Raw genomic sequence first — 19560 nt, forward strand, 5'->3', positions numbered from 1 at the left:
AGACTGTTGGGGGAGAGGGTGGAGGAGGAAGAGATGGGTCAAATGTTGTATTCATTTAGGTGGCAGGCACCCCTGTTGTGTTTGTTGTGTCCGCAGACAGCCGCGCTGTCCTTGATGTCTGTAATCGATCAAAATGGGGGTGTCCTAAGGACACAGTACCTGTCTGTGTTGTCCGTAGGCAAGTTGAAACTGTTCTAAGAACACACACGGTGTCCGGGATGTCCGTAATTAAACAAAAATGGAGGTGTCCTAAGGACAATATAGCTGTCTGTGTTGTCTGCAGGCAAGTTGAAACTGTTCTAAGAACACACACTGTGTCCGGGATGTCTGTAATTAAACAAAAATGGAGGTGTCCTAAGGACCCTATACCTGTCCGTACTGTTCGCAGGCAAGTTGAAACTGTTCTAAGAACACACACGGTGTCCGGGATATCCGTAATTAAACATAAATGGAGGTGTCCTAAGGACACTATACTTGTCCGTACTGTTCGCAGGCAAGGTAAAACTGTTCTAAGAACACACACAGTGTCCGGGATATCCGTAATTAAACAAAAATGGAGGTGTCCTAAGGACACTATACCTGTCCGTACTGTTCGCAGGCAAGTTGTAAATGTTCTAAGGACACACACGGTGTCCGCGGACATAAAAATTGCCCATATGGAATAGTTAAAATGTTTGATTCTATGGGTGTGATCTATGGGTGTGATATGCTGCGGGGGTTGTGGCCAGGGCCTAGAGTCTTGGGTCACTATACCTGTCCGTACTGTCTGCAGGAAAGTTGAAACTGTTCTAAGAACAGACATGTCTAGGATGTTCGTAATCAGTCAAAATGGGGATGTCCTAAGGACATGATACCTGTTTGTGCTGTCCATATGCAAGTTGGAACTGTTCTAAGAAAACGTGCGGTGTCCGGGATGTCCGTAATCAGGCAAAATGAGGGTGTTCTAAGGACACGACACCTGTCTGTGCTAACCACAGGCAAGTTGAAACTGTTCTAAGAACACCTGCGGTGTCTGCAGACATAAAAAATGCCCATATGGCATAGTTAAAATTTTTGATTCTATGGGTGTCATCTATGGGTGTGATATGCTGTGGTGTTGTGGCCAAGGCCGAGAGTCTTGGGTGCATGCAGTGGTTGTAGTCAGGGCCTTGAGTCTTGGGTGCATGGCTGTCATGATCTCTGCTTCCAAAAGGTCAGGGTTTTCCCAACTCCCTTGGAAGCAGATCCATAACCCAGGTTCCGAGTGCCAACCAGTCCCAATTGGGACCTTTTGGACCCAGTCCTGGCGCCAGTGGCACCAGGCTCATAAATATGCCCAGTCCCAGCGCTGGAAGCGCCGGGCTCATAATGCTTGGGTGGACTTACCTCCAGCAGACCATGCTGCTTACTTGCCTGCCAGTTGAGCCTCTGATCCTCTTCTGTTTGGAACTACTTTTCCTGTTGGGTGGGGCTGGAGCCACTCCCTAGATTCAGAACACTGGAACTCTTCTGGAAGGCAGGAACTCTTTTCTTACCAGGAACTCTTTTCTTACTTAGGCGTGGCTGTGGAAGGAGACACCTAAGCACTACAGGAGGCTATTTAAACCACACCCGGTGGATGAATCTTGCTTTGCGTTATTCTGCAACCTCTGCAGCAGAACGCTCATCGTGTCTTCTGCATCCGGTCCTGGGCCTAAGGAAAAAGGCTTACCATCCTGAATCCAGTCTTCAGCAACACCTATAAAGACAAGAAAGAACAGGTTAGCATTCCGGCATCTGAAAGGCAAAGGCTTACCATCCTGAATCCAGTCTTCAGCAACACCTATAAAGACAAGAAAGAACAGGTTAGCATTCCGGCATCTGAAAGGCAAAAGTTTACCAACTCTTCGCACGCTCCGGAGGCCTTCGGCGCTGCATCCCGCATCTGAAAGACAAAACAAGGTGCGTTTAAAGACATTGGGGAACTTTAATACTCACGTGCCATTACTCCTTTCCACATCTAATCCAGTGGGTATTCCGGCACCCTGCAGCCGCTCCGAACTCGTACCTGCAAAATAAAAAGACGTTTAGAGCGCATAGTGAAGCAGACAACAAGCGTTTACTTACGTGCTACCAGGCGCTTCTATTCATCACACGGGCTCCATCTTCAACTCACTTCAGCCCATCATCCGCCATCGCTGGAACCCTGCAAAACAAGAGACATCATTACTAAAGACTTTAAAGACATTTGAATGACTCGAAACTTACCGTTCGTGCAGTAAACGACGGACAGCAGTCCTCTGAAGTCAAGAGGCCTGCGCTACCTATCCAGTGAAGAAACTGGTTGCAGCACCCTGCCCCGAGGCAGATGGAGAGCTCGGCATTCACTTACCTAAGGTGAGAGCGTTAACCTTTGGGGGTCTACAGGAGAGGAGAAGAGGAAAGAGATAGGGACACCCCAATAACCCCAGTTCATTAACCCCATATTTTCTATCTGCAGACATCTTACTCTACACGTCAGGCATACAGTGCACAGAGGTCCAGCCCAAAGAGCCAACCGGGTGCTACACGTCACCTTTGAAGATACGGTAGTCGCCCAGTCAAGACCGGCGCCTCTGCGAGAATCAGGTGAGCGTTACAGAACGCAAAGCCTACCGCAAAACTCTCGCCCAGGCGCTATGGAAACCTCGGATACTGACCCCCTAGCCCGGTTACTTGGGGAACTAAGGGCAGAAGTGCATGCAGCTCGTCAGGAAACGAATGCTCTAAGAAGGAAACGAATTATTTCCAAGGAGAGAACAGACAATCTTGCTAGACAAGTGCTACAGTCACAAGCCGGACAGACCCCGTTACCCGCATCAGGGGCAAATCTTCCTTCAACATCCTCTATGAATCCAGTGCAGATCAACCTACCTGGGAATGTACCTCTGGCTCCGCCCGAACGATTTTCTGGTGACCCAAAGAGGTTTGCAGTATTTATCAATCAGTGCCGGTTGCACTTCTTATGCCGGCCAGCAGCCTTTCCAACTGATCAAGCAAAAGTAGCTTTTGTACTTTCGTACCTTAGTGGCAATGCGGCAGACTGGTCGATCCCTGTAGTTAATCAAGATGATCCGGTTCTCCATGATTTTCAAGCCTTTCAGCTTAGTATGGAAAAACTGTTCGCAAGACATTCACAGGGGCAGGCCTTGGACAATGAGCTTCTTTCGTTGCGACAGGGTAATCAAGACCTTTTGGCTTATATTGCATCTTTCAATAGACTAATAGTGGAAACTCAATGGCCTGAGGACAAAAGGATTACGCTGTTTTATAGAGGTCTACGTGGAGAGCTCAAAGACGTTTTAGCCCAAGTAGTGAATCCCCCACAAGACTGTTCGGATTATATAGACTTGGTCGTTCAAATAGATCACAGGCTGCAGAACAGGAAGGCCGATCGTTCCAAGTTTGATGCTCGAGTATTTTCCAAACCGCCAACTCCTTCCAAAGGAGTAGACTCCGGGGAACCCATGCAAATAGGGGGTCTGAAAGGTCCTCTAACACAAAGGGAGCGGGAAAGGAGGAAACAGTTGCAATTATGCCTATATTGCGGAAACTCAGGGCACTTTCTTCGAGACTGTCCGGTGAAACCTGCCAAGAAGGCAATAGGAGCTGCAGTTACCAAAGTTACAAACTCTGAGCAGGGAAACGACCTCGCCCGACAAGAATAGAGGTCCTCTTGCCGAGCGTGAAAACCAGTTCCGTGACCTCGCATTTCGTGATACCTATGGTCCTCATTAGCCCTGATAATCCGGATCGATTACATGCAATTGAAGCTTACGTCGACAGCGGTGCCATCGGCAATTATGTGGATCATGAAATGGTTTTGAGGATGAATCTAACTCTTTGTCCCAAGGCTGTAAAGGACGTCATTACTACGGTGGATGGTACGGAGATAGCCTCCGGGCCAGTAACGCATACCACTCAAGAGGTGACGCTAGTAAGTCAAGATGGACACCATGAGAAGATCGTGTTCGATGTGATCAAGGCCCCTCAGTTTCAGATTATTCTAGGAATACCTTTGTTAGAGAAACACAATCCTCTGATCGATTGGCGAGCAAGAACGGTCCAGTTTCCAGAATGTGTCTCTACTGGTCACCCTCCACCTGGTGTTGCACTGGCCGCAATTTCTTCAGAGACTCCCCAGTTACCTCCCGAATACCTAGAATACCAAGATGTTTTCCGGAAGGATCAGGCTAACTCTCTACCTCCTCATAGGTCTTATGACTGCCAGATAGACCTGATACCTGGATCTACTCCTCCTTGTAGTAGAATTTATGCCCTCACCGAGCCTGAGAACCTTCACCTTCGACAATACCTGGATCAATACCTGGCAAATGGGTTTATTCGTCCTTCCAAGTCCCCTGCTTCTTCAGCTTTGTTCTTCGTTCCAAAAAAGGAAGGAGACCTTAGAACTTGTATCGATTATCGCTCCCTGAACCAGATCACCGTTAAGAATAGATATCCGTTACCTTTGATCCCTGAACTCCTGGACCAAGTCAGAAAAGCATGCATATATACAAAGCTGGATCTTAGAGGAGCTTACCACTTGGTACGAGTAAAAGAGGGCGATGAATGGAAGACGGCCTTCCGCACCAAGTATGGGCTATTTGAATATCAGGTCATGCCCTTCGGACTTTGCAATGCCCCGGCCGCCTTTCAATATTTTATGAACGATGTCCTCAGAGAGCTCATAGATGTATGTGTTGTTGTTTACATTGACGACATCCTCGTTTATTCTTCATCGGAATCTGAACATCGGAAACACGTGAAAATGGTCCTCGAAAGATTGCGTCAACACAAACTTTTCGCTAAGTTGGAAAAATGTGTTTTCAACGTGACTGAAGTTGAATTCTTGGGATTCATATTATCACCTGGCGGAGTGCGTATGGATTCAAAGAAGGTCGATGCAGTCCTCAAATGGCCATCACCATCCTCCGTAAAAGGTGTGCAAAGCATGTTAGGCTTCGCTAACTTTTACCGCAGGTTTATCCCCGAATTCTCTCGAATAGTCCAGCCCATCACTGCCTTGTTAAAGAAAAACAAACGTTTTGAATGGTCTACCGAGGCGGAACAAGCTTTCCAGGATTTGAAGACTAAATTTATCTCTGCACCAATCTTAAAACACCCTCGCCCCGAACTCCCCTACATCGTGGAAACTGATGCTTCAAGCCTTGCCATGGGGGCAGTTCTATCACAAAAGGACCCGGTAACCAATCAGTTGCATCCCGTGGCATTTTGGTCCCGCAAATTCTCGCCTCCTGAAATCAATTACACGATTACTGACAAGGAACTTCTGGCTATCAAGTCTGCCTTTAAGGCTTGGCGGCATTATCTGCTGGGGGCCCGACACACCGTTACTGTGATTACGGATCACCGAAACCTGCAATATTTGAAGACCGCAAAAGCCCAATCCTCTAGACAACTCCGTTGGGCATTATTCTTTGCCGAGTTTGACTTCATAATTACCTATCGACCTGGTACAAAGAACGGTAAAGCCGATGCCCTTTCTCGGATGGGAGTGGAAGAACACTTGGTCAACCCTAAACCTGTACCAATCATTCCCGAACAAAGAATTCTGGGTGTAATCGCCACAGAATCCATAGAGGAAGTTAAGGATAAAGCCAGGCAACTTGTAACTCCAGCAGACATACAGAATTGGCATCTGCAGGGAAAGGACTTTGCAGTAAAGGACAACTTATTGTATTTCCAAGAACGATTATACCTACCCAGCACAGATTTACAGAAAAAAGTAATCTCTTGTTATCACGACTCTTTAATGGAAGGTCATCCCGGTATAGCCAAGACCTCAGAAAAGATCAAGCGCTACTTCTGGTGGCCGTCTTGGAAAAAAGATATCAGAGACTTTATAATGTCCTGTGGAGTATGCGCCCAAAACAAGAGTCAAAAGGAAAGACCAGCAGGCCTCTTACGCCCTATTGACATCCCACCTCGCCCTTGGCATACGCTTTCTATGGACTTCATCACCGATCTACCTCCATGCTCCGGATACAATACGATTCTAGTAATCGTGGACTTATTCTCCAAGATGGCGCATTTCATTCCGCTCAAAGGCTTGCCAACAGCAGCAACTCTGGCCCGAGAATTTCTCGAAAACATTGTCCGACTGCACGGTTTTCCTTCGGTTCTAATTTCGGATCGAGGTAGTCAATTTATTTCTCATTTTTGGCGAAGTTGCTGTCGGTCGGCTCAAATTGATGTGAGACTATCGACCAGTCACCACCCTCAGACCGACGGACAAACCGAGAGGACCAATCAAACTCTGGAACAGTATTTACGCTGCATGCTGCAACAAACTGAAAAAACTTGGAAAGATATCCTTTTGATAGCCGAGTATGCCTACAATAACTCTGTCCATTCGGGAACTGGGAAAACCCCGTTTTTTCTTTTGTACGGCAGTCACCCTCGAACCTCGGAGTTGGATCCCCTCCAAGATCTTGAAACACCAGCAGTAGACTACCTGCATTCTACAATCACCCAAGCCTTTAAGGAAGCTGTTTCTCACCTTCAAAGGGCTAAAGAACAATACAAGAAAGGAGCAGATCAACATCGGAAGGAAGCCCCTCACTATCAAGTAGGGGATCAAGTCTGGTTATCCACCAAATATCTATCTCTAAAAGGGCCACGCACATTCAACCCAAGATACCTTGGTCCCTATTCCATCACTACCATAGTAAACCCAGTAGCGGTCAAGTTGGACTTGCCCCCGCACATGAAGATACATCCGGTCTTCCACGTCTCTCTATTAAAACCCGTGCAACCTCAAACCCGACTAACCAAATCTCCAAAACCTATCCTAGTGGATGGAGAACTCGAGTTTGAAGTCAAAAGCATTCTGGACTCCAAGATCTCCAAATCTAAACTATTCTACCTAATTGACTGGAAAGGCTACGGCCCCCAAGAGAGATCCTGGGAACCTGCTGAATATGTCCACGCTCCTCGCCTAATCAAAAGATTTCACCGAACATTTCCTGACAAGCCAAAACCCCCGGAGAAGCCCGGTTTGGGAGGGGCCTTGAGGGGGGGGTACTGTCATGATCTCTGCTTCCAAAAGGTCAGGGTTTTCCCAACTCCCTTGGAAGCAGATCCATAACCCAGGTTCCGAGTGCCAACCAGTCCCAATTGGGACCTTTTGGACCCAGTCCTGGCGCCAGTGGCACCAGGCTCATAAATATGCCCAGTCCCAGCGCTGGAAGCGCCGGGCTCATAATGCTTGGGTGGACTTACCTCCAGCAGACCATGCTGCTTACTTGCCTGCCAGTTGAGTCTCTGATCCTCTTCTGTTTGGAACTACTTTTCCTGTTGGGTGGGGCTGGAGCCACTCCCTAGATTCAGAACACTGGAACTCTTCTGGAAGGCAGGAACTCTTTTCTTACCAGGAACTCTTTTCTTACTTAGGCGTGGCTGTGGAAGGAGACACCTAAGCACTACAGGAGGCTATTTAAACCACACCCGGTGGATGAATCTTGCTTTGCGTTATTCTGCAACCTCTGCAGCAGAACGCTCATCGTGTCTTCTGCATCCGGTCCTGGGCCTAAGGAAAAAGGCTTACCATCCTGAATCCAGTCTTCAGCAACACCTATAAAGACAAGAAAGAACAGGTTAGCATTCCGGCATCTGAAAGGCAAAGGCTTACCATCCTGAATCCAGTCTTCAGCAACACATATAAAGACAAGAAAGAACAGGTTAGCATTCCGGCATCTGAAAGGCAAAAGTTTACCAACTCTTCGCACGCTCCGGAGGCCTTCGGCGCTGCATCCCGCATCTGAAAGACAAAACAAGGTGCGTTTAAAGACATTGGGGAACTTTAATACTCACGTGCCATTACTCCTTTCCACATCTAATCCAGTGGGTATTCCGGCACCCTGCAGCCGCTCCGAACTCGTACCTGCAAAATAAAAAGACGGTTAGAGCGCATAGTGAAGCAGGCAACAAGCGCTTACTTACGTGCTTCCAGGCGCTTCTATTCATCACACGGGCTCCATCTTCAACTCACTTCAGCCCGTCATCCGCCATCGCCGGAACCCTGCAAAACAAGAGACATCATTACTAAAGACTTTAAAGACATTTGAATGACTCGAAACTTACCGTTCGTGCAGTAAACGACGGACAGCAGTCCTCTGAAGTCAAGAGGCCTGCGCTACCTATCCAGTGAAGAAACTGGTTACAGCACCCTGCCCCGAGGCAGATGGAGAGCTCGGCATTCACTTACCTAAGGTGAGAGCGTTAACCTTTGGGGGTCTACAGGAGAGGAGAAGAGGAAAGAGATAGGGACACCCCAATAACCCCAGTTCATTAACCCCATATTTTCTATCTGCAGACATCTTACTCTACACGTCAGGCATACAGTGCACAGAGGTCCAGCCCAAAGAGCCAACCGGGTGCTACACATCACCTTTGAAGATACGGTAGTCGCCCAGTCAAGACCGGCGCCTCTGCGAGAATCAGGTGAGCGTTACAATGGCTGAAGACCGAATTTATATGCACTATTTGCTTCAATGGTTATGTTATGGAGCAGTATTCATGAGTTGTACTTATTGTAATATACTTACTGTTTGGTTTGGTAACTGGAGTACATATATTCTTTGTCAATTTCTGTGATAAAAGAAAAGATCCTGTTAGTATTGGTAGTTTGTAAGGATTTATAACATTGAATAATAGACATTCTTTATTCATTTCGACCCTCATATTTAGTAGATTATAAACCAGTGTACTGTGCAATTTGCTCAGGTTCTGTGTTTGTTTTTCAAATCATTGTGTCTGTGGGAAAAAAAACTCCATGTCGGATTTAAAAAACCCTTTTTTTGTTATGCTACAGTCTATTTGTTTGTTTGTTTTCAGTGTTCACTTGTTGTTTCTGGCTAATGTTCTATCTGTTGGCTTGTTGCAGATTTTTGGAGCAGTTAGATACCTTTTGGCGTATTGTAACTGTCTATATTTTGTTATAATTTAGTGGTATTGATTTATCTGTTTGATTGTTGCAAAATCTTGAGGCATTAAGATACCTTTTGGCGTATTCTAACTGGTTATTTCTTGTTATAATTTAGTGGTATTCATTTATCTGTTTGGTTGTTATAGAATCTTGGGGCAGTTAGATACCTGTTGGCGTATTCTAACGGTTTATAGTTTTTTAATTGAAGTTTTGTTAATGTTTAAATACAGATTAGTTATTAAATTTTGGTTTTAAGAAGATTAAATAAGCGTTTGTAAGATTTGCTGGTAATCTCTACTAGAGTAATGGTACTATCATTACATTCAAACCATCCACATTTCTTTTTAATATATGCAGTGTAGTGACCTGCATTGGTTGTGGTTCCTGCGTGGTAGATTATACCTATTGTTGTGAAGGTTTTCTTACCAAGTGATACTTGACCACGTGTGAATCCAGTCAGCTTGCAGTTGTTTTTGGTACCATCTGCATTTTAACGTAGAAGCATTACTATTACGTATTTACTGTGTGTTTGTATTAGTAAGGTGGACCGATTATCTGAATTGCAGGTAGTACATAATCTACCATGGTTTGCATTTTGTACAAGTTGCTGAAATGGAACAGATTCACAATTAGGTATAGATACATACATGAAGTGCTCATTAGGGATTTGTTCCTGTGTCACATTCTTGCAGAGAGTGCATGTATGTTTCCACATGTATGAAATCTGGAAGATTTCATTTATAGGTATGTTTTTGTTTTCCAGTACTTGTAGTAAGTACATTAGAAATTCTTGTGGATCTTCTTGTGAGTTTATAGTGAATTTCACCATTCCAGCACAGTAGTCCAATTCTTGGCTTGTTTCATGAACACTATACGTGTTGTCAGGATTGATGGTTGCATTTCTATGAAGGACTAACATTTGCAAACACAATTGGTCTGTACTGTGTAAGTAAATGTTGTCAACAATTGGTGGCAATTAAAATAGAATATTAATTGCTACATTTGCACAGCAATTTACACCAGTTATATTTGAAAGATTGAATGGACCAGATAGGTCTGTGTCCAAGTCATTTTTTCAGAGTGTGTGTTGCTTCTTTGAAGAAGTACCTGAGTTACTTTGAGTAATAGTTTTTTCTTTGGTTGTGGTAATTGATGAAGTATTAGCTTCTTTTCCTCTCTTTTGAGGATTTGCAGTCAGATCCTCTTGCATTTCTGTTTGAATTAGTTTTCTTTTACAACGTTTTCCTTTTTGTGGAACAGGATATGTATTTAGATGGGGGATGTATAGTGAACGTAGTCTATTGTCATCTAAAATGCAAGGAATGTCAGCATTTACTTTGCATCAAAGTTGAATAGAAATAGGCCGTCAAGTGTACCTAAGCGTCATAGTGCTACGTAGCTCATGCCTTCTTTAAAGACTGTTACCAATATCAATCAATGCTTTGTCTAGGGTAAGACCTTGTGATCTATGAATGGTGACTGTGTATGCTAGAGTTAGAGAAAATTGTTCTCTGCATACATACATGTCTTTGAAGAGAATAAATCGAGCCGTTGAGAGCCCTATCCGTTTTACTTCTTTTACTGCTGAATGTTTGTCAAAGAGAATATTGACAAACTGAATGTTGTTGTCACGTGGGTATGTTTGAAAGCCAACAACTGTACCTAGTGCTCCATTAACTAGTCCTTGCTCCCCGTCAAGGTTACGTTTAAACATTACTCTATAGTTTAAGGAATAATTTGTAATATTTTCTCCAAACCAGCTGTGTTGGAGATAGAATTTTCTAAGGTATTTAGTCTTGTTGTGGCTTGTTAACACATGGGTAGTGTCATATCATGCGCGTCCAGTTTGTCTGTGGAGCAAATTTCAATTATTGATTGCATTTCTTTTTTCAACATTGTTTAATTGAATTTGGAACAGCTTGGCATTAAGGACATACAATTGACCTTTCTGTGTGCTAATTGTTCCATAACATCAGTAGCACATGAGTTATGGCCATAGAGTGCATGGATGTGGTGGGTTTTTAATATTGCTTGTGCTTCTTGAGATAGTACATCAACTCTAATACTTTTGAAAATGTTGGCGTAGGTGAGGTCTGCAAACAGTCGCATGTTTTCTGTTAATTGTCTGTATTGGAAATGTTGCCAAGGTTCACATTTCCTATGCTGCCAACAGTTTGATGGCAGAGTTTGTCTCCTAAGGTTTTAAAAACAGGTTCACCTTTCACTGGTGTCAATTGAAGAAGATCTCTGAAAACAATAATGTGTTTTCCTCCAAAGAGCTCTTCGCAGTTTGTTATAAGTACGTCTTGTAATCTGAGGTGAATCAAAGCCAACATTAGGTTGCAGACCATGCTCACGTCATCTATTCGTAGCATTTTCATTTGTTTTAAAACTCTGCTTAGTTCCATTGCAGCTTATGTAGAACATTTGTAATATTCTAATTTGTTTTGGTGTTCTACTGGCTGCAATTGTAATTGGTGTAAAGTGACACCGCCTATGTTGTAGGCAGCTAAACCTGTGGGGGCAGTTACAACAGCTGACAGTTTGTTGTTTGTCAATTGTTGAAGGAACTTGCTAATGATTTTGATTAAGAATGTTTGCTTGAACCAGCGTCACCACTGACGTATAGTAGTATAGGTTTGTAATTTTGGCAGGTACATTCTTTATTTTCATGTTGTACACTATGTGCAATTTCTTTTGTTACTTCTTGAAAAATGCTACGCTTTCATTGTTTAGTTTTGATTGTAATATAGTTAAGTCTTCTGTATCTTCATACTGATACATGGTGTTTTCTACTTCTGTCATAGCTAATTCTGCCTCATCTGCTATTAGTGGCTGACCCAGTGGTTCTCGGCTTCCTGTTACAGAAGGTTGACTATTGTCAGGAGTGTCCTTATCTAGTTGGGCCTGGAGTTCTTCTGCGTGTTGCTGTTCATTGTGCAACATTGTTTTGTACTGTGTAAAGTTTACATCAGTGATAGTGCTTTCATTTGCTTTGAAAGCGTCTTCATAGGAGTCATAGTTATCTAGTATTTCTTCTTCTTTTCTCCATGGTTTAAAGAGTTATAGCAGGGACATGTAATATAGTTCTTTACGTTGAGGAGTTTTTAATGACAATTTGATATGATTAATTAAACTTGGTTTGGTAAGTTTTACTAAGCTGCCTTCACAATTTGTCACTCTGTATCTACCTTTTTTTCATCGGGTTTTATATTATTTTTGTGTGTGAAGTTTTGGGCTATGTGGTATAGACACATGGTTTCCAAAGTGGTACTTCTGTTTGGGTAGTATTTGTCTAGTAAATTGTTTTTCAAAATGTCTTGGCTGTTGGGATCATTTTTGGCTATTGTTTCTATTTTGTCGTATGATTTGAGAACTCTTTTTCTAGATTGTGCAGAACCATGACTTAGCCATACTATATTTTCAGATTTTCCTTACAAAGCAGTACCGGTTAAATGATCTGCAGCTTCAAAGCAGCCACATTCTCTATGGGAGAGCATTTTTATGCCCAAGCTGTACAATTTCTGAGACAGTGGGCCTCATTACAACCCAGGCAGTAATGGGTTAACGGCCCCGTAAAAGGTGTCAGCGCCGTTAAACCCTTACCGCCTAATTACGAGGTCCCTTTGCGGGTCCCGACCTTAACAGCTGGTTTTACCAGCTGTTAAGGAAGGAACCCGCAAAGGGACTTTCAAGGTAATTACGGTACCGCAATTTGCAGTACCGTAATTACCGCCTTCCCCATTCCCATTGAGCCCTATGGGGCAAAGCTGGGAATGGTGAAGGGCCAATGGTGAATGGGGAATTACCGCCCCGCCAACCTTGAAATGGGCGGTAATTCCGCCATTCACCATGGCGGATTTGGTAAAATACCGGCGTCAACCATGGCGCTAATAGTGCCATGGTTAACGCCAGGGTCGTAATGAGGCACAGTGTTTTGTCTGATGACAGGTCATTCCAGAGGTCTTGAAACTCAGTTTTTGCTGCTTTTGTTAAGTAGTCTGTAACATATCGTACAACTGCAGTGTAATTGTTTGCAATGTACTGCACATCTATGTTTGCATTCCACAATAGGGCAATGATTGCATTGTAATCATTGATATTTTGATTCTTCTTTAATATTTATTTTTAGGTGATTTACCTTTAACACTATGTCTTACTGAAGACATGAAGTTGTTCACTTCACCTGTTTCTGTAACTGGTCTAGGGAAACCAAAGCAGCATTTGGTGTAGTATTTCCCTTTGTTTTTGTATTTGCGACGACAATATTTGCCACAATTGTGTCTTTGAAATTGTACAATTTGTGCAAGAAGATCACTATTTGTTGCTTCTGATGGAATTTCACAAGTGAAACATTTTTTGATAAACTGTAACACAGTGGCCTCACTATCTTGACCAAATTTAGGAGCATCTTTAATCCATAAAAGCATGTGGGTATGTTGTGCTCCTCTGGCTTGGTATTCTTTTCTCCAAAAGAAGTGTTGCACTTCTCCGAGGGGAGGAACAGTTTTATTACAAATAAAGTGTAGCATAGCAATGAAGCGATGATGGAAATCTCTTGAAACATTAGCAGGATCAAGAGAGCAAAGTTCTCCAGGTGTTAGTATATCTATGTTTGTTTTGTTTTTGTTTGATATGCATACAAAATCATGTAGATCTTCCCTTGCATATTATGTAACAAACCAATTGGGTGGGCCAAGGTTTCTTATCATACAACGTACATCTCTGTGACGTCGGAACCAGTACTCTTTCGTACCACGCATGTTTGCTAACAGATTTGTAATGCTTGATTAACATCATCATTTTCTTGCACTTTTTGTAGTAATTGCGTAGCTGACATATTTTGAAAGTGGGTTCCCGATTTTAATGTGTGTGCAACTCCGTAACATAGAGTTGCTAGTTCACTTTCAAAGAGTAGGTGGAATATGTATTCCACATTTTGTCTAAATCTGGGATCTTCAGAATACATCCGTAATGAGCGGAATTCTGATGCTGTTATTTGAATAGGTCTATTATCGTACCTTCCTCCTTTGCCAGTAGGAAAGAGTAGAGGAAAAGCATGTGCTTCTATACTTTTTTCCCATATGCTGATTGGTGATCCTTTCGTTTGTAGCAATTGGTACATTTCTAGTGCATCTTCTATGGTGTCATTAGAGTGTAATGGATGAATTGTATAATGGTCTAAAATATTGGATACTGCAGCAGGATCTAGAAGTTCAAATTGACCCATTTCTGGTGACTCTTGAATTATTTCAGTTGTTTCCCTTAAGTTTTCTTCAATTTTTATTTCTTTGTAGTATTCATTATTGTCTTTTAGATATTGCAAGGCTTGTCTAACTTTATGTAATTCTACCATTTGTTGCTACATTTTTTGTCTTTTGTAGGTACACCATTTACTAAGACAATTAAAGATTGCTCTATTGAACGTTGCACTCCCAGAGTGTGCACATTTTCTTTTAGATCTAATGGTAAATATACTACTTTGCCACGAATGCCTTTCACCAATTCAGAAGGAATTAATTTTGCTGTTTTTGGTTGAAGGCGTATTATTTCTTGAAATGGGTGCACTGCTTGAATTATGATGCTCTCATATAAATTGAGTTGTTGCAGGGGTTTTGGTAGTGGAAATAATTCCAAATTATTTGTGATAGCACGTGAAGGAGTTTGATTGTTGTCAAGTTTTGTAGTGCAGTAACTGCAAAGTGTTGAGGGGTCAGTTATTTTGTATTTATTTTCTGCTAGAAGGTAGAGAGCTAATTCAAACCATTTGGAATCTTCATTGTCTTCTATTTTGTATGTTATGTCTATAGTTTTTGTGTTACTTTCATAAAAAGTTCTGCGGCAACACACATACACACATGGTTTGGTACTTCAGCGGATGTACTTTGGAATTTTAGTATTTCTTTTATGTATGTGTGTAGTAGAAGGTTGCCATGTACAGAGTTGTTGCTAGTCTGTTGTAAATCTATTGCATTTTGTAAGTGGTTTTCACTTCCAAAATATTTCCTCTGGATATGGTTGATTTCTTCGAGTAGGTCTTTGGCTGTACCATGTAGAAGATTGTTATTTAAATTGGCTAGTCATAAAGAAGGACTTTTAGCATAGTACAGTTTTATAGACTAGATATCCTATAGTTGAATGATGTGTTGATATCATTTTAATATGATGGAATCTGCCTTTGTAAATAGGTCCTGAAATGCAGGCCTATGAATGTCCTTGCAGTCCTGTGTATTTGCGCACTGGACAGGTATCCATATTTTGCAGCTGTTTTATTTTGATTTTGTCTTTTCCTTTCACATATTGATTGAAGAACTGGCGTAAAGATTTGAAAGATTTTTTGGCAATGTTATACATTGACGTTCATGGCCATTTCTATACTGGACGTTCTGGTTCAGTTAAAATGAGAATTGATACTGAGTTTTCTCGGGATATTTTTTTAAGTAGTATTTCTTGTTCCATTATGGTATTATTACGTTTTTCACAACCTCGTCCACTGCTATGGATGGCACTTGTGTTTGCTTGATTTTGTTCTTCATTGAAATATGGTTCTGTGCTTGTGGTGTGACTCCATTCACCTCCACAGATATTTAAGAAGTTATTTTTGTTGACATTCCGTTTATTGAGAAGCCTTTTTTGTAATTTAGTACTTAAATTTGTTAGTGGTTTCATTCTTTTTAACAATAAAATAAATAACTTTCTTTTGAGAAGGATTGCACTGTCTATCAAAGCTTCTAAGATTAATTTTCCACAGTAGTTTTTAAAGGTTGTGCATGATATTTCTCCTGTTTTTATAAGATTCTGAAGGACTCTATGGCGGAACAGTTTTGCTAATATACTTTTTTGGTATAGTTACTTCCTACTATATTAAGATTTATAGGAGCAGTTTTAGCAGTAGTGGTAGCTGCATTTCTGTTAATCATTTTCTGTTTTCTTTTACATTTTGATAGAGGAGGCAAAGATTCTGTACTGGAGATTGTTTTGTTTTGCTAAATGATTGTATTAGCTGTTTTGTTTGAACTTTTTGTACAAACTCTGCTAGAGATGGATGCTTATTTTGGACATTTTTATTCATTTGCTCTATTTCTGCATTGCTTTCTACAGACTTACTTTCTGGTAGGCATTCTGTGGGGTCTGTTGAAAAAAAAATAGAAGGTATGGGCTGGGCTGTTGTGCAATGTATGTGTGCTGTATGCATGACTATCTGAGTGTGATGGTAAATATGTATCTGGTGGTGTGTGATTGTGCATTGGGAAGCTCAATTAGTTGGGAAGGATATTCTTCTATCTGTTTGTTACTATACTACGGTTCAGATGACAGTAGAAAGTGAGCTAGTGGTGGGGATAAGCACTAATTGTAAATCAAATGGTATAAAATTAAAACAATTCTTTGTTTTGTAATACTAATATTCTAGGGGCTGAGTTATGTTATTTGTGCTCCGAAAAACTGGGATTTGTGTGCTATTCTGCGTGCTAATCCCTGTTTAATAAATTGTGATTTGTGGGCAGAAAGAGTAACACATTTTACCTTCTTTTTTTTTTTAAAGATTTATTTAATATTTTCAGTTACAACAATGTAGACCCCTGACTGTTCCCCAACTTCCCCTAACTCCCACCCCCCTCCCACCCCGGAAGGTTCTCGTTAGTTCTTCGTTTCTGTGCAAGTCTATGTTCTCAATATGTCCGAAATTCTTATATTATGGGGGCACCATTGCTCCATGTAATCTGATTGCAGATATTCGAGTATCTCTCCCCATTCCTTTGCAAAGGTCTCTTTCGTTCCTTGTAATGTGTGTGTTAGCTTTTCCATGGTCAATTGTGTCCATACTTTCTGGAGCCATGTGGACATATGTGGGGGCTCTTGTTTTTTCCAGTTTTGGGCAATTGTCGCCCATGCGGGTATTAGTAGGCCCATGAAACCCCTCCATTGTGATTTCCTGAATTTCTTAGCTGCCTGATCTTTGATACCGCATAGCCAAACTTTTTCGCCCAGGAATTCAGCCTCTGGAAATATTTTCCTAATTTCCACCTTTAGTTCCGACCAGAAGGCTTTGATTTCCCGGCAGTCCCACCAGATGTGTTTCCAAGTGCCCACCTCCAGGCAGCCTCTCCAGCATGTGTTAGATGTTTGTGGGTACATGGCGTGCAGTCTTTCCAGAGTGTAGTGCCATTGGGTTACTATTTTTAACCACATTTCTCTTTTTTGGACTGATCGGGTCATTTTCGGTATGGTGTTCCATAGGTCTTCCCACTGGCGATAGTGGATTTCCTCCCCCAATGTTTTCGTCCACTTGACCATATACGCCCATTTGAGTTCCTCCCCTGTGGAGTTGATAAATGTGTAGAGCGAGGAGACTAATTTCCTAGTTCCTGAGTTGGTGATTAGAAACTTCTCGAATGGCTTGAGATCCCTTGTGGCTGCTGTTTTGATGTCTGAGGTTGTGAGCCAGTGCCTTAGCTGCCCATATTAGTATTTGTCTGCTTCCGTAAGTTTTAAAATGTCTCTACATTCTTTGAAGGTCCTTATTTCTTCGTCTTGGAACATTTCGCCTATCTTTGTGTAGCCTGCTGCCTCCCATTTCTCGAAGGCTCCCTGTTCCATTCCCGGTGGGAACTGCGGGTTTCGACAGATGGGTGTGAACGGCCCCTCCACTGTAGTCATGATGCCCTTCCGTGTCTGCTCATCCCAGGCCTCAAGGGTGGTTTTCATGATTTCGCTTATGCGGAGGTTTGGGTGCCTATGTTGTTTTGCTTTCCATAGGGTTTCCTCCAATGGGGATCTGGCTACCGCTCTGTCCTGAGACACCCATATTGTTTGTTGATTGTCCCACAACCTATCTCTCAGGACCCACAGTTGCGCAGCCATGTAGTATTTGCGAAAATGTGGTAGGGCCATTCCCCCCTCCTTTGTTGGGGCAGAAAGGGTCACTCTGGCAATCCTCGGGGGTTTTTTGTTCCATATATAGGACGAGATAGCTTTGGTCAGTGCTCTAAAGAACGATTTAGGGACCCTGATTGGGAGAGCCTGGAAGTGGTATAGCATTCTGGGGAGGATGACCATTTTTACTGCTTGAATTCTACCCCACCATGAGACCATTAGGGGGTTCCAGCGCTCCAGGTCTCTCTTTACCCGTATCAGTAGGGGGGGGTAGTTCTCGTTATATAATGTTGCTATCTTGCGTGTTAAGGTGATCCCTAGATATTTTATTCCTTTATCGGCTATTTTCAGGTTTTGCGAGATCGCTATTCTTTCCATTTCCGGCCTCCCTCCGGCTAAAAGTAAGAGCTCTGATTTGTTCTTGTTAATTTTGAGGCCCGATACCACCCCGAAGGTTTCCAGCTCTCTAATGGCTTGGGGAAGTGATGTTCCCGGGTTCGTAAGGGCTAGTAGCATGTCATCTGCGTATGCTATTACTTTGTGTTGGGAGCCTCCCATTTCTATTCCCGTTATGGCTTCCGTCTCCCTTATTCTAGTTAGAAGTGGTTCCAGGAAAATGGCATATAGGAGAGGGGACAGGGGGCATCCTTGTTTGGTGCCACGTGTTATTTCTATTTTGTCCGTGATCGCCCCGTTAATGGCTATCCTGATTGACGGGGAGGTGTAGTTGGCTTTTACCATTTTTATGTACTGGTCTCCAAAGCCCATATGTTTTAATGTTTTAAATAGTATTGACCACTCCACTCGATCGAAAGCCTTTTCGGCATCTAATGAGAGCAGGGCTGCTTGTGTTTGGGTGATCTTGGTCTTCTCGACCAGGTGTATAATTCTTCTCAGGTTGTCATGTGTGAGTCTCCCTGGGATAAATCCTGATTGGCCTGGGTTTATTAGAGACGGGAGAAGTGGTGATAGTCTGTTCGCAAGGATTTTAGTGTATATTTTTGCATCAATATTAATCAGTGCTATGGGACGGTATGAACTGGGGAGGGATGGGTCTTTCCCTTTTTTATGGAACACCAGGACCTTTGCTTCATTCATTGATTGGGTCACATTGCCCTGTTCTTTAAAGATATTTAGAAGTCTCGTGGATAAGTATATCTGCGTATTTTTTATAGAAGGGGGCGGTAAAGCCGTCTGGGCCAGGTGCCTTCTCTGTCGGGAGCGCCGCAATTGCCTTTTTGACTTCCTCCTCCGATATCGGGTTCTCTAGTGCTATTCTGTCTTCCTCAGGGATTCTTTTTAAAGGGAGGGTTTGCAAATAAACGTCTTGGTCTGTTTCGTTCGGGTGTTCTGTGGTGTAGAGATTTTGGTAAAAGTCCTGGAAGATTCTCCCTATGTTTAAGGTTTGTGTATGTAGTTTTCCCTGCTTGTCCTGCATACTCATTATGTTTGTTGACTTTTGTTTTTCTCTGAGCTGTCTTGCTAAGAGTCTGTCCGCCTTATTGGCTTTTATATATAGCCGTTGTTTTAGAAATTGGAGGGATCTTTCGGCTCCTTTTGTGCGAAGCATTTCCAGTTGCCCCTGTGTGTGTTTTAGGGCCTTTTTTAAGGCTCTAGTTGGGTGGGATATAATTTCTTCCTGTATGTCCGTTATTTTCTTTTCGAGTTCTTTTTCCCAGCGGTGTCTTTGGTTTTCTTTAGAGGCTTTCATGGCTATAAAGTTACCTCTGGTCACTGCT

Source organism: Ambystoma mexicanum, chromosome 11 (assembly GCF_040938575.1).
Source record: "Ambystoma mexicanum isolate Mex_15411 chromosome 11, UKY_AmexF1_1, whole genome shotgun sequence".
Taxonomy (NCBI): Eukaryota; Metazoa; Chordata; class Amphibia; order Caudata; family Ambystomatidae; genus Ambystoma; species Ambystoma mexicanum.